The 21,929-nt window shown below is 42.2% G+C and overlaps 1 long non-coding RNA gene across 1 annotated transcript; it reads left to right on the top strand.

Moving 5' to 3' along the window:
• The first annotated feature begins 294 nt into the window (after positions 1-294).
• On the top strand, positions 295-21,442 carry LOC130145169 (uncharacterized). Its single transcript, XR_008820395.1, has 4 exons — positions 295-8,800; positions 9,201-9,302; positions 20,960-21,056; positions 21,330-21,442. It is a non-coding gene; the product is annotated as an uncharacterized LOC130145169 (long non-coding RNA).
• The last annotated feature ends 487 nt before the right edge of the window (positions 21,443-21,929 follow it).

Raw genomic sequence — 21,929 nt, 5'->3', positions numbered from 1 at the left:
CACTGGAACCAAAATACTGCAGAGTGCACCAACTGTTTGGAAGAACAAGTAAAAAGAAAATTAAGATAATTATCATAATGACTGGAATACCAATTTGTCAGTTATTTCGAGGTGTTTTCAAGTGACAGAAAACTTGAATTGCTGGCTTAAAATGAAAATAAGTGTTTGAGGGACAAAACAGAACTCTGAACTGCTGGGTTTGTCCCCTTTCTATGGTCTGATTTGCAGACATTTGTTGATATGGAGCTTCTCACACTATACAAGCAGCAGGGTCTTCATTAAAACTCCACGTTCAGGAAGTTGAGATGCAATGCCCGTGTTTCAATTGGAAGGTCATTTTCACAAGATATTTCTGGAAATGAGGGTGTAATAAGCTGTGACCCAGCACAGACAGAATTATTGTTACTGGTGACCAATTTTGGATGATCTGTTTTAACCACACGCATTGGGCAGGCTCTTGGAGAACCGTACGGAAGAAGCCAGCAGAGTTGCTCTTTGCCGGCTCTACTGAGCGGATCCATGTTTTCCTCTGAAGTACCTGACCATGACTCTGCAGAGACTCAAGGTTGGACTAGATTGGACTGTGCAGGGTTTGGTTGATGCAAGAAGGAAATATCTGTGTTTCTGTGAAAAATGGTCCAAACAGAATTTAAAAACAATAGAAACAGAAGCTTCCCACTACACACACACGTACACACATGCAGAGCCTTTTAGTTTAAGCTCTTCTGCCTGAAAGTTACAAACAGCTAGAGTGTGATTGAGTTTGTGGGATCGGAGATAAGAAGTGAAACCTGATTAAATGCTTTGGGGTGTGATTTGTTTTGTCTGTTTTATCGAACCTGTTAGATTATTAATGTCTTCTATATATTTTGAATAAGCAGAACATTTGGAAGGAAAAAAAACCTCTGTGCTAGGGAGAAATGCCTTAAAAATCTGGTCTTCCAAAGTTGTTTTGGGGTTTTTTTTTTGTGGTTTTGGTTTTTTTGATTATTAAAGAAATAAAGGTGGCAAAATTGCTCTTTCTGAAATAGGCTATAATACAAGGAGAATATAAAAGAGCTTTCCAAGAAAGCACATCCTCTGTTATATGCCACATTAAAAGGAAAACAGGAACTCTCTTTCATACCTTTAGTCTGCCTTAAATGGAGTAAGGTTAACAGTGGCTATGTGACCTATGTCTCAAAGTCATATTCACTTCCTTGGAGACTTTAGGCTTTCAAAATCATTTCAGCACTTTGAAAACGTTATCTTAAAGCTCAACATGGACAGAGGTTTCAGATAGTTCCATAAGGCAGCTCCTCCTCCTCCCATCCTGATTACTTCAGGTACACAACTGCTATTGCTGATGGTGAATGGGAAAGTGCATTTGATCTGCCACAGGGGATTTTAATGAAAATATTGTATAGACTTGTTTCGGGTGTGTGTGTGTGTGTGTGTGTAAGGTTAAATTGTGTTGGAATACCTGTAGCTGGTTTGCACTGATCATGGTTATGATGAATAAAGCAGGACCAGGCATGAATGGGTGCAAAGTTCTGCAGGAGCGATGGTGATGCAGGCAGAGCTTAGAGATGCCATGGGAGCAGTTCATCTCTAACAGCCCCTACGTCTGTGTTTCGCTCAAATTATGTGACAGGGTGTTGCACAGAGGATACCTTTTGGAAGGGAGGGCAGCGTGAAGATGCCTGATGTTGGTATAACGAAGGTAATTTCAGGCTGGGAACCATTCCTTGGGCTAAGGATGTTTCCAAAAGCCCAGCTGATGTCTGCATTCGGGCTCAAAAATGAATTTGGGCCCTGACAATCCCCTTTCCAGGAAGCTGAAGGTTTGGGTCTGGGTGCAGCTGAGCCCGTAGAGGCGCACAGATAGGTTTCACCTTCAAAAGAATGTAAAATCCATTAGAAAAGCCCCATCCCTTTGGATAGGAACTTCCTCCTCATGCTCTGCTGCCAAGCGACGTGCAGCCCAGCAGAATGATCGGTCCCTCCTCCAGGGCATCTCCACTGCAGCGGGCACACAGGGAAGCCCAGCCACCCTGAGTCGCCTTGCTCCCTTTGCTGCTGCTTCTTACTGCTCTGCATCACGTTGCACTTGTGCAGCACCCTCCGTGTTTGTGAAGAGAATTGTTTTGTTTCTTCCTACCCAAAATTTTAGGGGAGGTAAAAAGAAAACCTGCAAGGAGTGTAGGAGAGGCAAGAGCAACTCTGGATGGAGCTGAGCAGGGTGGTGTGGTGGGAGAGAGAAGAGAATGAGTGCTTAAGGCGGTTGCATTAGCATCCAAAGTTGTTCAATTGGAAGCACTGACAAGGATGATTCCTATGATTTTAGGGAAGCCAGAAAGCATATGAAGTGGTCTCCTCTTGCACTTTCTCTCCCAGCAGTCATTGTCTGCTGTACTGGGGGACAAGGTATTGCACTAGTGATGGGTCTGGTCTGATGACATAGGGCAGGATTTAGGGGGTGTCGCAGTGAGATGGCTCACTGCACAAGCTCCTCCCCCCCAAAAGGTAATATGTAAAGAAAATTAAATAATCCTTAAGAACTAGTCTTATTGAATTTGTAGTAATATCGTGATCCCAGGATGCTTTTGGTTTTCAAATTTCTGTGGGTATGTAGTAAGCGTGAAGATTTTCTTTCAAAACAGCAATGGTACTTCTGAATCAGCAAAGCGCGTACCTGGTCTTTGCCCTTCTTTCCGTGGTGTGCTCCCTTTCTGAAAGCACTGGGTTAGAGCTCTGATAAATCTGAGATAAGCCAGCCCTAGGCACAGCCAGCTGGGCAGCAGCCTGTCCTGGAGGAAGAAGTTAACACACGTAACAAGTGATACTGCCGTATCGCTGTGTTGATGCCTTCTTATGTTTTATGTGATATATTTGTTCAGTGAGCCTGATGAGGTGAGAGTGAGCTCTGACCCTTTCCCCTTCCTGCCTTGAACTCGTGATGACAAGCCTATGATGACTTCTTTGAACTTTTGCTCCTGTACTCAGACTGGGGGGTGCATACCCAGTGTTGACCTTTTGTTTCTCAGGGGCTTCAGGTAGGAGTATGTTCTTGTTCTACAATACCTAAATATTATTCAACTGAGTAACTGATTTTCTGACCTGCTCCAAAAGGTGTGCTTACATAAAACGTGAAGTCTGTAATGAATGCCAGCCCAGTAAATTTACTGCAGGGTGGACAAGAGTGAAAGTGAAGTGGTTGTTTTCTTTCAAGAGTCCATGCAAACTGGAGTAACAGTGAAGTTAGACATCAGTCCATTGGCCTAATTTATACTGGATCTGAGCTACTGCAGCCTCTCCTGGAGAATTGTTGTCTTGGCCAGTATCATGTTTGGACACAAAGTCAGCTCTAATCTCGCTTAAGTTTCACTTCTGTGTTTCCAAGGTGAGTCAGCCGAGCCTTGCGTACAGCCTGTCACCCCATTTCGGGTCACAGCTATTTCCCAGAGCCGGTTTTATAACACATTTATCCCATAAACCTCCTCCATTAAAGGACGTCAATACATATGTTAGACTTAAAGATTTCCTAACTGCTTTTACCTTGTAGCGGTGGCTGTCGTTCTGAATCTACGTGCTGAAAACATCTCCTGTCTGTGTCAGCAGGTCCTTTGCTCTGTATTCTTTCCCTACAGACCCCCTGTACTTTGTGTGCCGTATTTCCCCTATGAAGGCTGGCAGGTATGCTCGCAGCCTTGTAAAGGATTTGTTAAGAAATTATCGGGAGACCCTCGTGTCTGATGCAAATATAAACAAGTGAGCTGCAGCTTTCCTGTTCCACAGGAGATGGCATAAAAGCAGGGCTTGAAAAATGGAGGAAAACACATAGTTTGTTTATATGTGAAGGGAGACAAGCCTTCCTGGGATTGCAACCGCTGGCACTGTTACAAGGCAGCAAAACCCTGGAGCAAATCCTTAACAGGCATAAATGTTCTGTGGGACAAACGCTCCGCTGGTGTAACTGCTCGCAGTTTCAGCAGAGCCGTGGTAGCAGACACCAGCGAGGGGTCTGCTCCGTCCTTTCAGAGGGAGAGGCTTTCTGCAAGGTTTTACTTGCAAGTTCCAGATGTTCACAGCACCTTGGCTTAGCAATTAGTTTCGGACTAGAACGCCTGGGTGGCCTGGGGGTACCGGCCTAACCAAGTAAGCAGTGTGCTTTGAGCCAGGACAGCCCTCTGGAGGTGGGTTCCCCCTCAGAGGAAAGGGAAGGGTGTCCCTGGGCTTCCCCCCAAGCATGAGCTTTCTGAAGATGCAGATGTACTTGTAGCTACCAGGGCTTTGCCTGGTTATCCAAAATGGGGCCGGACTGGGAGTACACAAAAAGTAAGAAACTGGTAAACAGGGCTTAACGAAGGGGAGAGAGACCTGAGACCATGAGTAACAAGCTATGACTGGCTCCCCTTTTTGCACACAGAGTTTGCTCTAACACGCTGTAGGCAAACCCAGTCCTATCCTACCTAAAATTTTCTGTCTTTATTCTCGAAGTAGCAAAGACTTGTGTGCTGTCTGCTTGGTGAAAGCTACTGTACGTGGTTTATGCAGTGCTTGCGAAGTGCAAGTTTTCTGTCTTGTCCTATTTGAATACCTGGAGCTGTAAATGAGGCTCACTCAACCTTTAGTGTCTAGAATGGTAATAAGTTGTGCATGTATATATACATATACATACATATATATATATATATGTATACTGGTACATATATTCATGGGAAGAATTTATTAAAATGTAGTGACACAAAAGTAATTTCCACTTCAATTTCAGAGAATAAAGCAAATCCATCTTTCTGTCGGTCATACTTCTCCCACGTTGTCTGCCTCAGAGAATGGGATTTCAATCGTTCAAATGAAATTAGAATGTCATGACCTTGACCTGAATAGAAAAAAGAATAATAATAAAAAAATAAATATTTATACAGAATATGCCTATCTAATCTGTGCGGTTTCTAGGGCTGTTCATTTGTGAGCATTGTTAACTCGGCAGCAATAACCTCCCATATTGGTGCAGCTGAATGTCAATATTAACACGCGGTATTACATGCGTTAAAAATGCTCCCTTTGCGTTTCTTGGGGGTGGGGTAGGGTTGTTTTGTAGTGTGTTTTTTCTTTCCTCCTAACATGCATGATGAGTCTCAGGTATAACACTCTAAATTTTTTATTATATTCAGCCAATCCAGATCTCATTACATTAGACAAACACTGTACAGGAAAAAAGTGGATCACAGAAATGCCACTAATATTATTCATGAATTTTCCTACTGCAGTAGGTTGGAAACATGCTACAAATAGTCTCCTATAAATGACTTTGTTTAAGTTCTGTATTGTATTTCTGTATTTTTTCATTACTATTTAAGAGACTTTGATTCATTTCTTCACATAAAATTCAGCGCTTCGCTGTTGCTGTTTGTTCTCTATCGTCGACGATAATGTTCATCTCTCTCACCTCCTTTCCCCCTTCCTGCTGATCTCTGGGTATCAATCTGTACCACAGACTGGAACTTCACATTGCTGTAGCTTTTTCTAGAATAGGGATTCCCTTTTTTTTTGTTGTTTGTTTTGTTTGGTTTTTTTTAGTGTGCTTCGAATCAGCCATAATTTATGACTGCTCAATACTGTTTCAGCTACTGTAGGTAATAGTTTAATTACCCGTTCTCTTCTGATGTAATGCTGTTTGCTTACTGGTAGTTGCTGTTTTATGTTGTGTTGTAAAACAGCCCAAAATATGGGAACAGAAATAGATTATTTAGTGCATATATAAAACATACAGAATTATAACTTCTATTATATATGTGAAATATATAAGTAAACCCAAATAATATTACATAAAACAATATGGCATGCATATGGACTAGGTCAATGGCATGAAGGTCTTTTGGAGAAGTCTTACTAACGGAAAAGTTCCAATCATAAATTGGACCATGCTGTAGTGTTTAATAAAAATATTATATGTGAAATTAATTTCTATATGATGTTTTAGAACAGTTTTGAAACAAGATTCTATCTAACAAATTCCATAGGTTTGCAGACTAATTTCTGTATAAATCCGTGGCACTTCTATAGAGTTTTATTGTTTCAATTATTCCTTCTTTTAGGTTGCACAAAACCTTCCCGTACAGAAGCACAGTATCTTCTCCTTGTGGTTGGATAAAGTCCTAGGGCATCCTGTGGTATGAAATGCAAAAATAATATGCTCTTGACAAGAACAGGTCTGTGTTTATTGGGAATTGTTGATTATCTGAAAAGATCAGTTGTGCATATTAATTCAAGAAAGCTTTTCTGCTGGCTATGGTACGTGTATGTTGAATGCCTCTCCTGGTCTGTCACTGAAATCGAGAGGGTGAGGATGCACGAGGCTACTAGTAGGTTTGAGCTTCAAAAAAGAAAACGTGGTGAAATGGAGCAATGGGAAAGGCCATGAGTGCTGTGAGTGCTTTCTCGCGAGACTACTGCAGCTAGTTCACAAATCGTCCTCTTCTGTTGCTCTCCTGTCTTTTTGGGAGAGCTGGCAGACCCTGGGGCGCTGCGTCATCTCTGCTCTTTGTCACCCTGGTTCCATTCTCACTGCTTTGGGACCCCCCTGGTACTGATGCCAAAATGACACAGAGTAACTGCTCAGAGACAAATCTTGTCTTTAAGCAGCAAAGGTATTTATTTCGTGCAACGTTGGGGAGCTGGCTGGTTCGCGCCGGACAAACTAGCTCCGAAGTTTTCAGTGAAAAGTTAGGTGATTTATATAGTTTATGTGAGAGGTTACACAACGTCTTTACATACATACTGATTTGATTTTGACAATCATTCCATTCACAATAGGTGGGATCTAGGTGGAATAAACCTTTCAATTTTCTTTGTTCAAGGATTTCCTGACTTAATGGTCTCCTTATCTCCTTCAGGTGCCCACCTTATCTTTTCTAATTATTCAGAGTACATTCCTTTCTCAACACAAACAGAGCATCACCCAGAGCATTGTAACAAACCGGCCCTGACTAATCTTTTTATTTTAAGACCTTGTTCTCTTTCAGTACACTTCATTGTTCACCTGGCCAGGCAGTCTTGAGGGGTTTCTCCAGTGGTGGTGACATTACTCACCACATAACATCTCTGAATACTGCCTTCAGAAGTTACTGGCAAGTGAGCATTTTTTCTGAAGAGTTGACCTCTTGCTTGACCATAAAACTTCAACAACATTTCACAGCTGTTGTTTTTTGTTGGGTTTTTTTCCCCTTCCATGTGCTGTGGAAGGAAGGGCGAACAGCGAGCTCTGCAGGGACCAGCAGATCAGATGACCTGCTCCTGGCTCTTTCATTTGTTGACCACAAGGTTTATTTGTTGAAGTGATCAATTTTATTTATTATTATTTTTATTTGTTTATTTCAGACAGGTGAAGTGATGCATGATTCGGAGTCATTTGGCCAAGCCGAGTCTCTGTGAGTGACAGTGCGCTTTTAATAGCTTCCTCCCGTAATGATTAGGCCAATGTAATATAAGCAGTGCTTGAACTGGTATTACACTCACATATGAATATTCAGTGACGTAGTATTTTTGGTGCCAGAGCTTGTTTTCTGTAATTGTAGAAGGCCTGCTTGTCAGATAATACCAATATATCGATCGCTAGAAAATGGCACTAATTAGAGAAATCTGAAAGGTCTAGAGGGTCAGAGATGTGCTGCTATAGTTGGTGTTTATTTCTTTTGACTCAGCTGAGAGGTGTGAACTGGATTTTTTCTAACTCGGTGGTTAGGGTGTAACAGTCTTCACTTTAAAACAGAGTTGCCATTGGTGCTGAGTTGCTGTAGTCTCTTTTCTATCCTCTCGTGTTTGTGACTTCTGTTCACTAAAGTTATTAAAGCTCTTGTGCATTCTGGATATGAATAAAAAAATAAAAATAGCTATTAGTACATTCACTGTTTACTACCAGAAAACTGCTCTCCACTCCCCCCCACCCTCCCCCCCAGCAGGTTGCTGCACAGAATACTTTGAGTTATAGCTTTATTTACCTTCATCCAAGAATTTTGCAGCAAAGGGGCTGTTAATAAATCTAAGCCAAAAGGGAAACACCGGTGAAAATATGGAAGCATGTCCAGCCTCAGTCCCAGGTAAGCTCGTTTGGGGTTTAATGCAAGTCCTCTGACATAGGAACATGTAAGAGAGACAGGGAGGAGCGCTGACAGGGGTGGCATGGGGGGAAACCCCAAGCATTCACATCTGGTTTATCTGTCTTATTTCCTGAGCTGTATTTCATTGCCCTCATTCTCTCGCTGTGCTGACTGACCAAGAAATCGCTAAAGATTTCCATGCTCCATCCTGCCGCAGGTTGGTCAGGCGAGGAAGCCGGGGGGAGGGGGGGAGGGGAGAGGCATTCTGTAGCCCAGGTTGTGGCATCAAAGACTGTACAGGATAAGGCTGCAGGGCACCTTTTCACGAATGTAGTTCACATTTTCATGAATGTAGTTAAGTGAAGACAGTGCAGCCCACAGGACAGCCTGGGTGTGTTGCAATGTTGAGGAAAACCATTCTACTTTCTCCACACAAACCAGTAGCTGCCTCGGTATTCCCATGGGAGGCTGTGGCACCTGAAACCCTTCATACCTAGGGAAATTGCATACTCCTGAGTATAAGCAAGCAGGGTTTGAGGTCAAACCATTTACTGTGCTGAGGGCTTTCCAGGGCAATAACTATCTTGTCCTCCTTTTCTTGTATTTCTGCAAGGTCTAACACCATCAAGTTCTGGTCCACAGCCACACACCTTAATGTGTACTGTGAAATATACACGAGGTGTAATACACGTAGTGGGTTCACGTTCATGTGGAGCAAGGTGAGCATTGCCGTTATCAGCTGGGTTTGGAGGGTTCTTTTTCCCCGAACAATCCCAAACAATCATGTAAATTCCAGTGAATTTACATAGAAAAAGATTTTGATGCCTGTAGTTAAGAATGCAACATACTGAATCCTGGTATCCAAGCTATTTGAATCAGATTTCTGTTAGACAAGGCAATTTTTCATACTGTGACAACCACCAGCCTAATAGGAGATTTCCCTTTCCTTTTAAAGGTGCTACTATTATTTTTACTAAAGGAAACAAGGTCCTTCCAGGATTTAAAATTCGGAATATATGAAATAGGCTTTGAAGCTCAAAGCAACATGTGATTTTTATAAAGTTATTTTTTTAAATATAGTTATTTTTTGATGTGGCTGCAAATCATGTTTTCTCCTAGGCGTATCTGAACTCAGCACAGACAGGAACTCAGCTTCTGGTGAACACCCAGCCCTCTACATGTATCAGCTACTGATTGATGCTCTGCTTCCTAATTACATGGGTGAGTAGGAAAGAACTAAGCGTGTTCTGTTATGTTCGCAGGCCAGAGAGACACCACTGCAGTAGTCTGATCTGACTTCCCCCCCAACAAAGGCCATTTGCCAACACTTGAAGTAACACACATTTTCATGAATATTGGATCTGTTGTTTCCTTTTTTAATATTTTGTCTATGTCAAGCAAGTGTAAAAAGTATTAGAAAGGAGCTTCAACAAGGAGTAAAAACCAGGAGAATTTGGAGTCCAGCCATTAGGGCTGAGAGAAGGAAGAGGTAATCTTGCAGTTCAAAGCTACTGTGAGAGGCAGGGAAGAGTTTTGAGCAGCAAGAGGATAAACAAGGAAAAAGAGATGAGAATTTCCGTTAAAGAGAGCAGAGACCAAACAGAATTTTAACCTTGAGAGGATGACCTAATACAGATTATATTTTTCTTCAGAAATAGAAAAATGCAGACAGTGTAATTTGTCATGCTAAAAAGTATTTATCTGCAAGACTGTCTATTCTGCCTTTTAAAGTTTCTCCCATGCCCAGTTCTGCACATTTATGGCTTTGATTCAATATCCTTGTCCTTTTTACAGCCGTTAGCCAAAAGCCAGGCCTGTTGTATAATGGGTTGACACATCGTCATGGAGTTTGTTCTTGATGATCCAAGGCTTTACAGAAATAGGCAGACTTCAAACTGGTATCTCCTAGGAACAGCGTATTTTTCTCCACCTTACCTTGTCTTCCCCACCAATTTTTTTCAAGTAGTCTGTCCTATTGTAAGTCAAGACCATAAGGAAAAATCTTTTTGGGAAAGAGACACTGTTTTAGGAGAGACTCGTGCAAATAGCTGCACTCTACATTCCCTTGGGGTAGGATCATGTCTTAGGTTTTTGTGGCATAGCATGACTTGGCAAGCCATATGATCTCATGTTAATATATGATGCAGTGCAGCACTCCCGTGTGTCAGGGAAAGGCAAACTTGAAGCGTTCTGGGAAACTAGAGCTCTGCTGATGCACAGGCTTTGACCCTTGGGTTCATAAATGCAGTTGGGTGGGTGGATGGATTCCAGTCCGCTGCGGAGCTGCAGCGGAATGCAGCGGTGTTGGTTGCATTAGCAACGTGTTCCCGCACCGAAGGGCTGAAATAGTGCGTGGCTGTAGCTGGAAAAGGCTTGCTCAAAAGACACAGACCGCAGAAAGCACCAGGGTCTCAACGAAGCAGGGTTCGTGACTACTTCTGTATTACCAAACACCACTGTTAAACAGAACAGATGTGTGCAGCAGGGCAGCTGGGGCTGAGGACCCTGCGCTGCGTATGTCAGCAGCTCACTCGGGGTCGGCTGTAGCTTGGTGCTGTGACCTCGTGGCCGGAGACCTTTAGGCGGACTCTTGGAGCGCACCATCTGAGTTTCATCCGAAAGGAATCCAGTTGTCACACTCCAAAACCACCCTGTAACATGAACCAAAAGTGTGGCGAGATGGTGTTGCTCCAAAAGCCCAATCCTGATCCAGAGCAAAATACTGATGTACACACATCCCTGGGAACACACAGGGAACCGAGCGACTGGGAAAGAGCTGTGGTGTGATCCTCCTTCCGCTTAACCAAAAGCCATCCTGTGCTGGATGAGCTTAGAAGAGCTGAACCTGCTCGGTGGCAGGGAGACTGCCTGGGCTTCCAGCTGCGTAATCTCTCTTCCCTTCTGCCTGCCCTTTGCTCCCTCCCCAGCCTCAAGCTGTCAGCAGTTTGAGTCGGCTAGACTTCAAAAAGAGAAGAGTGAGTTTAAGCCTTCTTACATGTTTTGTTTTTTAAAAAAAACCACTTGAATATTGGTTTCTTGGTGGATTTTCAGTTCTTCAAAGTTGATGTTTTCAAGCTTTACGCTGCACTTGTTCTAATACAAATGCCACTAACATTTTCTGTGGATCTCTGATCCTTCAGGTTTAAGATGATGAAAGTAATTAGCTAAATGGTTGTTCACTAAATACAGGGAAGCATTTTAAGTAAGGGCATAGAAAGAATTAACCTTTTTTCTCTCCCCACACACCTCCTAGAGACTTGAACAATCGATTTTACATAGGTAACAAATGAAAGTTTAATAGCAGTATGATGAGTACATTTCAGTTCTGCAGCTTATTTCACGTGCTCCTGAAAACCAACGCCTAGGCACATTGTCAACAAAGGACAGGTGACATTTCTGGGAATTGGCATAAACACGGAGTCTGTGGGGCTGTTTTACTCCTTTAGCTGTTGGTTGGCTTGTTGAGGTTTTTGTTAAGGAGAGCAGACTTTAGAAAACCCAAATGGCATCTATGAAATTGGAACGTATATAAATATGCAGTTTCTTTAGTGGACATTTCCAGCAAGAATCCCATCTTCTTCCTGGGGCTACCAACCACCTGAGTCTGTTGGGTAGTTACATGTACCACTAACTAAATAATATGGAGATACTGCAAAATGAATTCCAACTGCTAAACCTTTTGTGTCTTGGTAACTGATTTTGGAAGATATTTAATGCTCTGTAGTCATTAATGTCCCTTGGCTCAGCTCACCCTTTCCACTAATTCTATGTCAAGGTGATCCAACACTTTATACATCATTCCCAATCCATCCTGACATAAGGGAGAAGGCAAGGAGGACTCCTGCTCTGTGTTGTATAACAAAAACTATGGAAAATGGTCTTCCGTGTGATCATTTAGAATAGCTGACACTTTTCTCTGAAGCTTCAGTTTTGCAAATGGTCCACAAAACCTTGTGAACACAGATTTTTATATATAGTTTTAGTATATATTTGTTATATAGAAATGGAGAGGGCATGGATTTGTACAGCTATTCCCCATGTCAAGACCTGTTTTCATGTAATTTTATACTGTATTCTGAACTAACCATGAACAACAGTATTGGGAAACAGGATAATTAGTTTTGAGGAAGAGCTGCTTACAGGCTTTCAGGTATTTCCAATCTCAGTCTGCTGTACTCAGGCGTGATAATGGATAATTCATTTGCTAAACTAGAGTAAGACTTCACACGTAAAACGTCTTGTCAGAAAATTTGTAAACTGAAGCCAAGAAGTCAAAACACAGTGAAAGCAGTCATGTATGTCTAACACAAGACATGTCTGGCTTTTAAAACTCATGAGCATAAACCTATAAATGGAAACATTCTAAATGGTAGAAAAATCCATCACTGAAGGAATTGCCATTTAATACAGGAATTCGCTATGCTGGCTATAGAATCCTACTTCGAGAATTGTTAGAACTAGTTATTCTGTACAATTAACTTTTGAATGCGTTGCATTGGATATAGAGATCACAACTGGAGATACGATTTCCGACTGAGCTGAAGCTCTCCACTTCTTTTTTCATATGCATATGTATATGGTTCATATACAACCTATGATTAAACACGTGCTTTGTCTTTTAGAAAATCAAACACGTAATGTGTGATCTAGAAATGGCTGAATCAACAAAACTACCGCATTGACTTTAGGCATCTGCTTTGATGTATTAATGTGGGGGTTTGGCACCTTCTGAAAATAAAAGATTTTCCTTTGTCTTTTGGTACTCTATGATATTTGTTCCCTTCACCAGAACGTAAGTCTTTGCTAATTTGCAATGGTGAATGAAAAAAACTTGTACGTTAATGAATTTTGTGCACTAGCAAGTAAACCATTTTACAAGGATGGCGACCTCAGTAAACATCTCCTGTTTCTCTTTTTTGTCAGTGTTAGCATATCCTGATTTATGATGCTTCATAGTATACTAGTCAATGTTCTGTCCTACGCCTGCAGAAATGATGAAACGATAATAGTAAGACTGCTTGCCTGCAGCGTATGACCTATCTTTGAAAGGTGAGAACAGTCCACAAATGCTGCTTTCTTCAAATAATAAGCAGTGCTATTTAGGAAAGTGCTTATAAACAAATGTCTTACAGGACTCTTACGCGGCATCATTTTAAAGGTTCTGCTTTTGTCAGAGAATTAAGCTAAAAACCATCTGCTTTCTGTCTTAGAAACGTTGGACTAAATCCAAATCAGGAGATAGTAGCCTCACTTGCAATGAACTAGATTCACTTTAATACTAATTGGAATACCAAGAGCCTGTAATTGCCTCCCAGAGCCTGTGAGAAGGGAGCAGCATGATGTCCTTCTCTCTTCCCCTGCTGGCCAACAGCTCTGCTCTGAAAGCGATGCCCAAGGGCAGGAGCCAGAGTAGAAGAGTGACCATGGGCTTTTTGCCTGGCCTAGGTGTCTTCCCGGTGTTCTTCCTTCTCACCTGCACCCCCCTTGCCTGTGATGTTGTTGTCTCTTATGGTCACCCGTGGAAAATTTACCTTCCTCTCCTTTGAGCTCATGTAGCTACAACCCTCACCAACAGTGTCCTTTCCCAAATTACTCACTCCTCGTTTCCCAAACCTCATGCTCTCTGCTGCTCTTATTTAACCCTTTCTTCCCATCGACATCCATTGGTTTTCCATGCACCCTCACTTTTCCTGTACAAAGGCTTGCTGCAGTGTGAGGCTACACACCGCTGCTCGAAGCAGTAGCTGCGGGAAAGCTGCTTGTCTCAAGCCCACAGGACAATGTCACCCCAGTGCTGACACGCGCTCCTTATACTGCTTTTGAAGGCAGGATGGGGAAATTGCTTCTGCAAGGAACGCAAGACAGATGGCTGTGAGTACAGCAAGTACTTACTTGCCGGAGGGAAATAAAAACCTGTGCCTATTGCACTCCAACAGATTGGTTTGAAAGGGTTCCATGCAGTTTATAATCTCTGACCTGGTAAAGAGAAACTTATTTAGCATCAATGGCTTTCCCCCCATTTAATCCTAACTCTTTCAGTGGGAAGAGAAGGTGCAAGATTATAAGTAGTAGCTTGGTAGCTACAAGCAACTGGCTTAAGCATCTTAAATCACTTTCTCTGTGGGCTATGTGGAAGTTGCAGGATGAGGAAATACTGGACGTGAGAGACAGTTGTACTTTTCCATGAACAGAAAGGTCAGAAGAAAGAGCTTGTCAGCCAGGTAGCCAATAAACATAAATTTTGCCTTGTGTGGATCGATATAAGGTCGTTGTGTTCGTAACTGATTACCTTAGATGGATTAAGATATTGGATATTATTAAGATCATAAAAGACAGGTTTGGCATCATGATGGTACTTCTTTGTCCTTGAAACTCTGCAGCTGGAGAGGTTCCCATTTATGGATGCCAGATGGTTCTTGAAACCTGGTTGCTGAAATGAGGGAAGATTTCTCCCTGAACAGGTAGTTTTCCTATTAGGTTTTCTTTGGATATTCTCTACTCCTGTTTTTATAGTTCTTCCTTCTTTTGTATTGTTTTCATCCTCAGTGTGTATCCATTTTCTCTCTTCATGTTTTGTTAATGACCAATTACTAGCAAGTAGCTTGGTTCTAAAATCTTTTTGTTTTTACCAGCCAGCACATCTGGGTGTGCTCCGAGTTACTTATATTTTTTCAGTAATCTCCTTGGAATTGGGAACATAAAAGTGGGAAGAAAGATTTTACTGAATGTCAGCTAATGTATCCATATCTCCCCACTTGCTTATCTGTTTTGTGGAAGTTAAAACAATCTCCAATAGTCTGTTTCCTCATGAGGATTACTCTATAGGTTATTTTTTTTTTCCTACTGTTTTCACCCTTATGAAGGGATCCATTAGGCTCTCATCCCTGCCTTTGCACTGTTCTGTTGCAATGGAGGGCTTCCAAGAAATAGCAATCCCTCCTTTCCACGGCACCTGAGAAGAATCCCTGTTCTGTAGGGCTCAGGCTTTGCCTCCATTCACACAATGGTAAGTGCAGAACGACAGCAAAGGGGTCGGGCTGGTCACTCTCAGTCTGTACTGGTGCACAACGCCAGTCACTAAAGCCCAACTTTGCCATTTAGTTTTTTGGGGTCCATCCCTTGTGGAAGTGTCACTGTCAGGACATCGTTCTCCTGGGTGATTTTTCTTAGACAATTATTTCAGGCTACAGCTGTTGTAATTGATCTTGCCTGACGACTTTATTGTCCCATGCTTTGTTTCATCATTGCTTTTGTTTTTTGGTTGGTTGGGGTATTTTTGTTGGTTGTTGTTGTCCTTGTGGGGTTTTTTTGGGATGTCTTTTGGATAAATTCTTTTAATTTCTTTTAAGAGTTTACCTAAGTCTTTGCTTTTCAGTCTATATGCAGTCTGTAGTTTGAATATATTTTTATTTTGCTTTATAGGACATCTACTAACGTCTTATTATAGGAACAAAGATGTTTAGTTTGAGCTTTGTCCCCTTCTGATTGAACCCCTGCTGTAGTAGCTAGTGAGTTTCATGTATCTCTTCTCAGCACTATGCCTACATTTTCATAATACGTATTTACCATAAAAATGTTAATATTAAATATTGATTGAAACACAGTATTATCCGAAGCGTGTGCGTCCTGGCACAGCAGTTTTCCAGTACCTGTGTATAAGTACTTCTGGTTTTTTCTTTGCAGTCTCCCGCACTGAAATCCTGACAGTCATTTATGATGAATCATTTTAATGACACCATGATTAGTAACACAGCATTGCTTTAAATCCCGCATGCAAATTAAAGTCGCTTGCTCTGCAGTCTCTGATAGAAATGAGGCATTTGTTCCACTGAGTAATGGGGTAAGATCAAAATACCCAGCACAAATCAATATTAGATACAGTCCAACATCACCCTTAGCTTTGCGCTGCACTAGAGAAGTCAACATAAGATGAGTCACCCGTTCCCTGGCTTGCTTTCCCCTCGTGTGTGGGACCAGCTCTGACCTCAGAGGAGGTGGCGGTGTTTGCTTGCTTGTTTGACTTTGAAACTCTTTTATCTACGCTTACAAAACAGAACTTACAGACCAAAGCCCTAAATGTCTAAAGATGGGTAACCCCTCAGGGCGGAATTTAGCAGATGACAGTGGCTGAAGGCAAGGAGGTTTGTCTTTCCAAGGAAGGGATGGATATAACCAGGGTGACCTGTAACAGCTCTGTGTGGCTCTGGCTAAGAAATGAGAAGTGGCGGTATCAGTTAAATAGCCAAAACGGCCTGAATCAATCTTAAAGCAGCTTTCACCTTGTTTTGCTGCCGGCAGACCCTGTGAGATTGTTTTAGTTCTCAGCACCAGTGGAGAACACATACCTGTCTGGCTTTTCCCAGAAAACAAGAAGCTGGGATGCTGGCATAAAAACTCTTCTGTATGCCGCTGCTCTCCAGGCAGCAATCTCATTTTCTTGTGGTTTGCATATTCCACCAGGCAGTATAACTTAAAGGGCTTTTTTGCTTTGGGTTTGTTTGGGGTTTTGTCAGTAGCTGTGCCTAGTGATGTACCTGAACCTGAGGGTGCCTCGGCAGGGCGCTAGCCGTTGTGGGAAATGGACGGAAGGCAACTGACGCAGTGTGGCTGTCAGGCGGGGGTGAGTCTTTGTATTTCTGTGAGCAACTCTCCTTTATTACTTCAGACTATACAATGAGTGTAGGAATTAACATAAAAGATTAGATCAGCGTTTCAGATACTTAAGTATTCTCTCATCTTACTCTCCTTTGACCCTGGACGCTTCATGGACCCTCCAAAGTGTCCACGTTGGTGATAAACTGGTGTAGAAAGTGGGTGGTTTTTTAGTTTGGGGCAGTGTGTGTGTGTGTGTCTTTTTTAATTATTTTTTTTCCCTCCTAAACAGTGATCAAGGTTGACTAATTACCTGAAAAGTGATTGTTAATGGCCCTTCAAACTTCTGGAGATTTTGCTCATGTTTCTTTATTTTCAGCATGCTTTTGGATGTTCTTGAGAACCACGCAAGGGAGAGCTGCTTTTAACACCCTCATTAGGGAGCAGGAAATATTTTGCTTCCAAAAGCCTGTTCTGTTGTTTTTTACTGCAAGTTTAAAAATAACAAGCTTGGAAATATTTCAAAGTTCTCTGGAGAGTGGAGCCTGGTTTTGGAGGCTGATGGCCAGATTGTGCTACCAGGTATGATATAAATCAAGAATAACTCCGTTGATTGCAGGGCCATTACTCCAGCATAACCAGGAGCAGAATGTGACCCTCAGTTTAATTTCTGAAATGGCTTCTGAATTTATTGGAGCTATGCATCTCTGCAGGACCTTTCATGGCTTTGCTGCAGTGGTAGCATGATGTAAATCAGTTTTCCTTGCAGCTGAGAACAGTGCTGATTATATATGAAACCCTAATAATGTTTGCTGGAGTTGTGTGTACCTAGGACCATCTCAGGCATTCAAACAGCTTACCCTTCTGTCTGTGACCTGAAGAAAGAGGAAAGTGTTTTACAGTAGTAATAAAGAGATTACATTAGATGAAGTTATTTTCAGTAGCTATATCAGGAAGATTGAGAGTCAATTATCCTGGTCAGGTTCATCTTTAGGACACAAGCAAAGAAGAGGGTTGAAACATTTATAGTGTACCAGCAAAAAAAGATTTAAAGATGGTGTGTTCACACCGAGTACTTGGGCCTTATCAGTGAGAACAACTGCTGAGGTCACTGATCATATTTTGGGAAGCTGGAGGGTATTGCCTCAGTCTCCTTTGGGGTGCTCCTTGATCTCTTGGGCTCTTTTACTCAGCAGAGGAAGCGAGCTGTGTGGCTTTCATCACCTGTAGCAGTGAGTATTTGGTAGGGAGAACAGTGCTGAGGCTCCTGGTAGCATTTCTGGGTTCTGTTTTTTAATTTCTCCTGTGTTGCAAAATCTTCTCTGATTTCAGAAAGCTTTCCAGCATTGTTCTCTGCTCACCCTGCCTGCACTCTCACATCTGTATGTAAGTTTTACGTACATAGTTTCCCTACAATAAGATGCTAGCTGCTGTTTTTTGTTTGTTTGGTTTTTTTTTTTTACTTTTTTTTTATTAATCCTTACAAGATGTAGAAGACAAGCTTTCCAAAAGTAGCTCTGCTATTTAGAGACCTGGCTTTATTTATTTTCTTTTTAGTGAAACTTAGCATCCTGTAAGAGAAAAGATACTGCTGCTTCTCTTATGTTTCATCTGCAGAGGAAAATCTTGCTTGAAGAAAGGCCATATGCAATGGCACATCGTTCCACTATGTATTTTGAAGCATTTGCATACCCCCCACTTCTTGGAAAGAAAGATGTCTGTTCTGAGAATGTGACAGCTGAATCGGTACCTCTGCCTCGCACAGGTACAAGAAACTGATGACAGCTGGCGGGTGGGAGGGTGCAGCTGCAGGGTATGCTGACACAGAGCCACTGCCCAGCTTACTCAACATGTGCCCCAGTTACTCTGTCCGCAAGACTTTGTCTATGTTTTGGCACCCTTTCGTTATCTTGTCAAGCAGCCACTTCTTTCTCTGCATTCATTTGTGCATTTACTGCAGCTTTTCGATATTAAAATTTTGCCCGTGGGAGCACTGAACTGTGTTTTTGATCCAAACAAGATGTTTGATACCTATTTGACGGAATGATGGAAATACTTCCAGGATACAGTGGCATCATTGCTATGTTTTCAACAGCTTATGGTGCACCATTGTTTTCCCTTTCTAGCCCTTTTCCTTCCTTTCTGGGGACTGTAATGTGCTTATGATTGTGGCCGTTTACAGTGGGGGGATTTCAGTCGGGTTTCATGTCCCCCCATTAACACATTAACATTAACACAGAGTTAATCCTGGCAGGTGAGCACCTTTACGTCCTCACTTGTGGCCCAAGTTAAAATGGTCTGCTTATCCAAGGAAAGAATCTAAGAAGTGTAATCACCACTTGATCTGCCCTTCTGAAGCAAGACTGTCTAGTAACAACTCAGTATTTTATTTTGGTAGTGTTGATTCAACAGAATTGATTGCATTTCACTGAGCAGCACACCTATTTCTTCTTCAGTCTCTCTACTCAATGGCCACTGCCTTAGTAGTGGCTGATCTGCTAAGGTAACTGCTGCGGAAAGTGGGGAGACATAGGGAGCTAATCTGGAATAAAAAAAACCACCAAGCACCAAAAACCAAAACCAAAATGCAACAACCCTCAAAGAATAGGCATTACCTTTACGTGGAGCAGCGCACTGGAGCTGGTGGGTACCGGTGGAATTCATCGACATTTGCACACGATGGGGAGAAGTCACGGAGCCAAGCAGGATGTTTTTGTACCAAGATCCAGAACCTGAGTATGATTTATCCCTCCTTTGCTTCTGTACAGCCGAGCTGCTCTGTTAGCTGCACTTAGTGGTCCGTGGGGTATCCTGTAAATATGTTTTCCTGGTTCTGTTCCCAATTGCTGTAAATCAGAAGCTGTTTCACTGATCTTGTTACTTGAGTTGTGTAATACCAGTGCAGATGAGGAAAGAATTCTGCTTATTAGACAGTATTTTTGGCTGTCAGCAGCACATTCCTATTTCTGGATGTATTACTCTTCCCGTACTTATAAACTATGAGAGGGTTAGATGGTGCTTTAGGTAATGCCCAGAGAAGTATCCAGGTAAAATTGCTCAGGGAAAGGTATCTTCTGTCATTTCTGGAGTTCTGGCATGTAACTCCCCTGAATCGAGCTGCAACTTGCAGAAGAATGTCTTTCAATAGCTTTTGTAATTAACAAAACTGCTGAGAAAGAGTAAAAAGAATGCCCCAAACTTCTAGAGTCTCTCTGAAGATGCAGCATGCGGGTGGGGGGAGAAGAACGGTTTCTCCTGCCGTGGAGAGGACATCCCCATACCTGAGGGAACAGGTTGCTGGCAACGGGCACACAGACCCCCTCCATTCCCCCTTAATTCAGGAAGCTGCGCACCTTTGCGTGCTGGATTCTGGCCAGAAAAAAAAGAAGTTAAAATGGTCTCATTATTCTAAATCGCTGCCCTGTGGTTCACAGCCGATTCGCAAGGCTGCCCACTGCTCTCTCCTGTCCCTGCCGAATCTCACCCGGGTTTGTTCTCCCCTTTCCTCCCCACCGAGCCGGTTAGCTGCCTCCTGGAGGGCAGCTCTTCCTGGGCTCCAGACAGATGGAACTAAACCAACAAAATTAGGAGGTGGCTGTCTGACATTCAGGTGTTGGCAAGAGCGCTTCAAAGATCTGGCGTGACTCTGCAGGGTTAGAAGACCATACACTTTAAACCAGCTTATGCTTTAAAACAATAGAATTTACATGCTTCAGAGGTTTCCTATCTCCTTATCTTGTCCGTGAGGAATTAACAAGTTAAAGGCATTCAGCTCAGAGTGGTGGCTTGGTTGCATGCCTTTTATTAAGTAGCTGAAGCATGAGGAGACTTTAGCTTGATCTATTTACACACACCGCAGCTTACATACGTGAAGACTTTTCTTTTGATGCACTTTCTTTAATCCTCTGCATTCCGACTTAGCCAGAAGGTGATAAAATATACCTGTCCGTTGCAATAAAAATATTACGCTTTTATGTGCTGACTTATCCCTTGAGATCCTCAAAAACTTTGTAAACCTTTTGGCTAAGCTCTTGTGAAGGGAGTCTCTGTTCTGATTTCCTACTTCAACAAATCAAGGAAGAAAGGAACGAAGTGATTTGGCCAAGGTTAGTGTCTGAGTTGCAAGGCCTAGAGCTGCATCTAACCCATTTCTAATTATGTATAGCAGGAACTCTTTTGAAATGTTTTAGGTTGTTTGGGTTTTTTTTCCTTAAACTTAAAAGCAATTGTCACTGACTTTTGTTACTGATTATTTTTTTTTTTTTTTTTTTTTTTTTCCCCCCCAGGAAAGCATTAGGGACTTTTTCAAAGAACTGGTTCCTCATCTTGCAGACTTAAAGTTCCAGGCGCAGCAGCTTTCATCTGATGCTGGATGTTATACTGGTGAGCAATGGCTTCATTGCCATGTCTTCACAGAGCGCTTCGACTGGTTGAGACCAAGCAAAGGCTGATTTTACAGTCTCAGACTCCTTTCTATTTAGGAACCAAGCCAGCTATTTCAACAAAACATGTAACTTCAAGTCTATCTAAAAGAATTTCTTAAGACTATGGAAAGAAATATAGGGTTTTTAGGCACCAAAGTCTGAAATGCCATTCATTGTTTTATATATCACTGATTCATTTTATTTTATTTTTTTCTCCTTTTGGCCTGTTCAGTGGCTCTGAGCCTCCTGGGGATTGGGAGCAACATGTTCTTGGACAACAAGAGAACAAGAGAATTGTTCTGCAGATACTTCTAAGGACATATCTGAGCCTTCAGGTCTTCTGAATTTAGATGAGTGTGTTTGTGGTAGGCCCATCGATTTCCAGGAGTGTTTCAGATTTGTCCCTTACATCGCTAGTGGTGTAACTAATGCCATTGACTGCTGGGGGCATGTTCGCGGGGTTTGTTCTCATCGTGTTGCCTTTATTCCTGTCAAAGAAAGGTCAGAAATTAATCATTAGAAATTTAGATTGTTCTACTGAAGTGGCTCACTTAGGAACAAAGTAGAGGAACCCCCAAACTTGTAAGATGGCAAGAATAGATACCTATGTAGCCTGCGACATTTGGAAAAATGCTTCTGGAAACAATCCATGGAAAAATTGTGAGTCCTGGGCAACTCTAGGCAGGCTAGTGAAGATTGTGGGTGTATAACCTGGTGAATTTTAAGATTTTTTAAAAATATGACTGACCAGTGCCCCAATACTGTCATTATTTTTTAATACCTATGTATTTACACGCGGCGAATGAAGAGACGGGACGCAGCTTGATGCAAG

Source organism: Falco biarmicus, chromosome 2 (assembly GCF_023638135.1).
Source record: "Falco biarmicus isolate bFalBia1 chromosome 2, bFalBia1.pri, whole genome shotgun sequence".
NCBI lineage: Eukaryota > Metazoa > Chordata > Aves > Falconiformes > Falconidae > Falco > Falco biarmicus.
The sequence above is the reverse complement of the archived record's forward strand: the minus strand, read 5'-3'. Positions and strand labels throughout refer to the sequence as shown.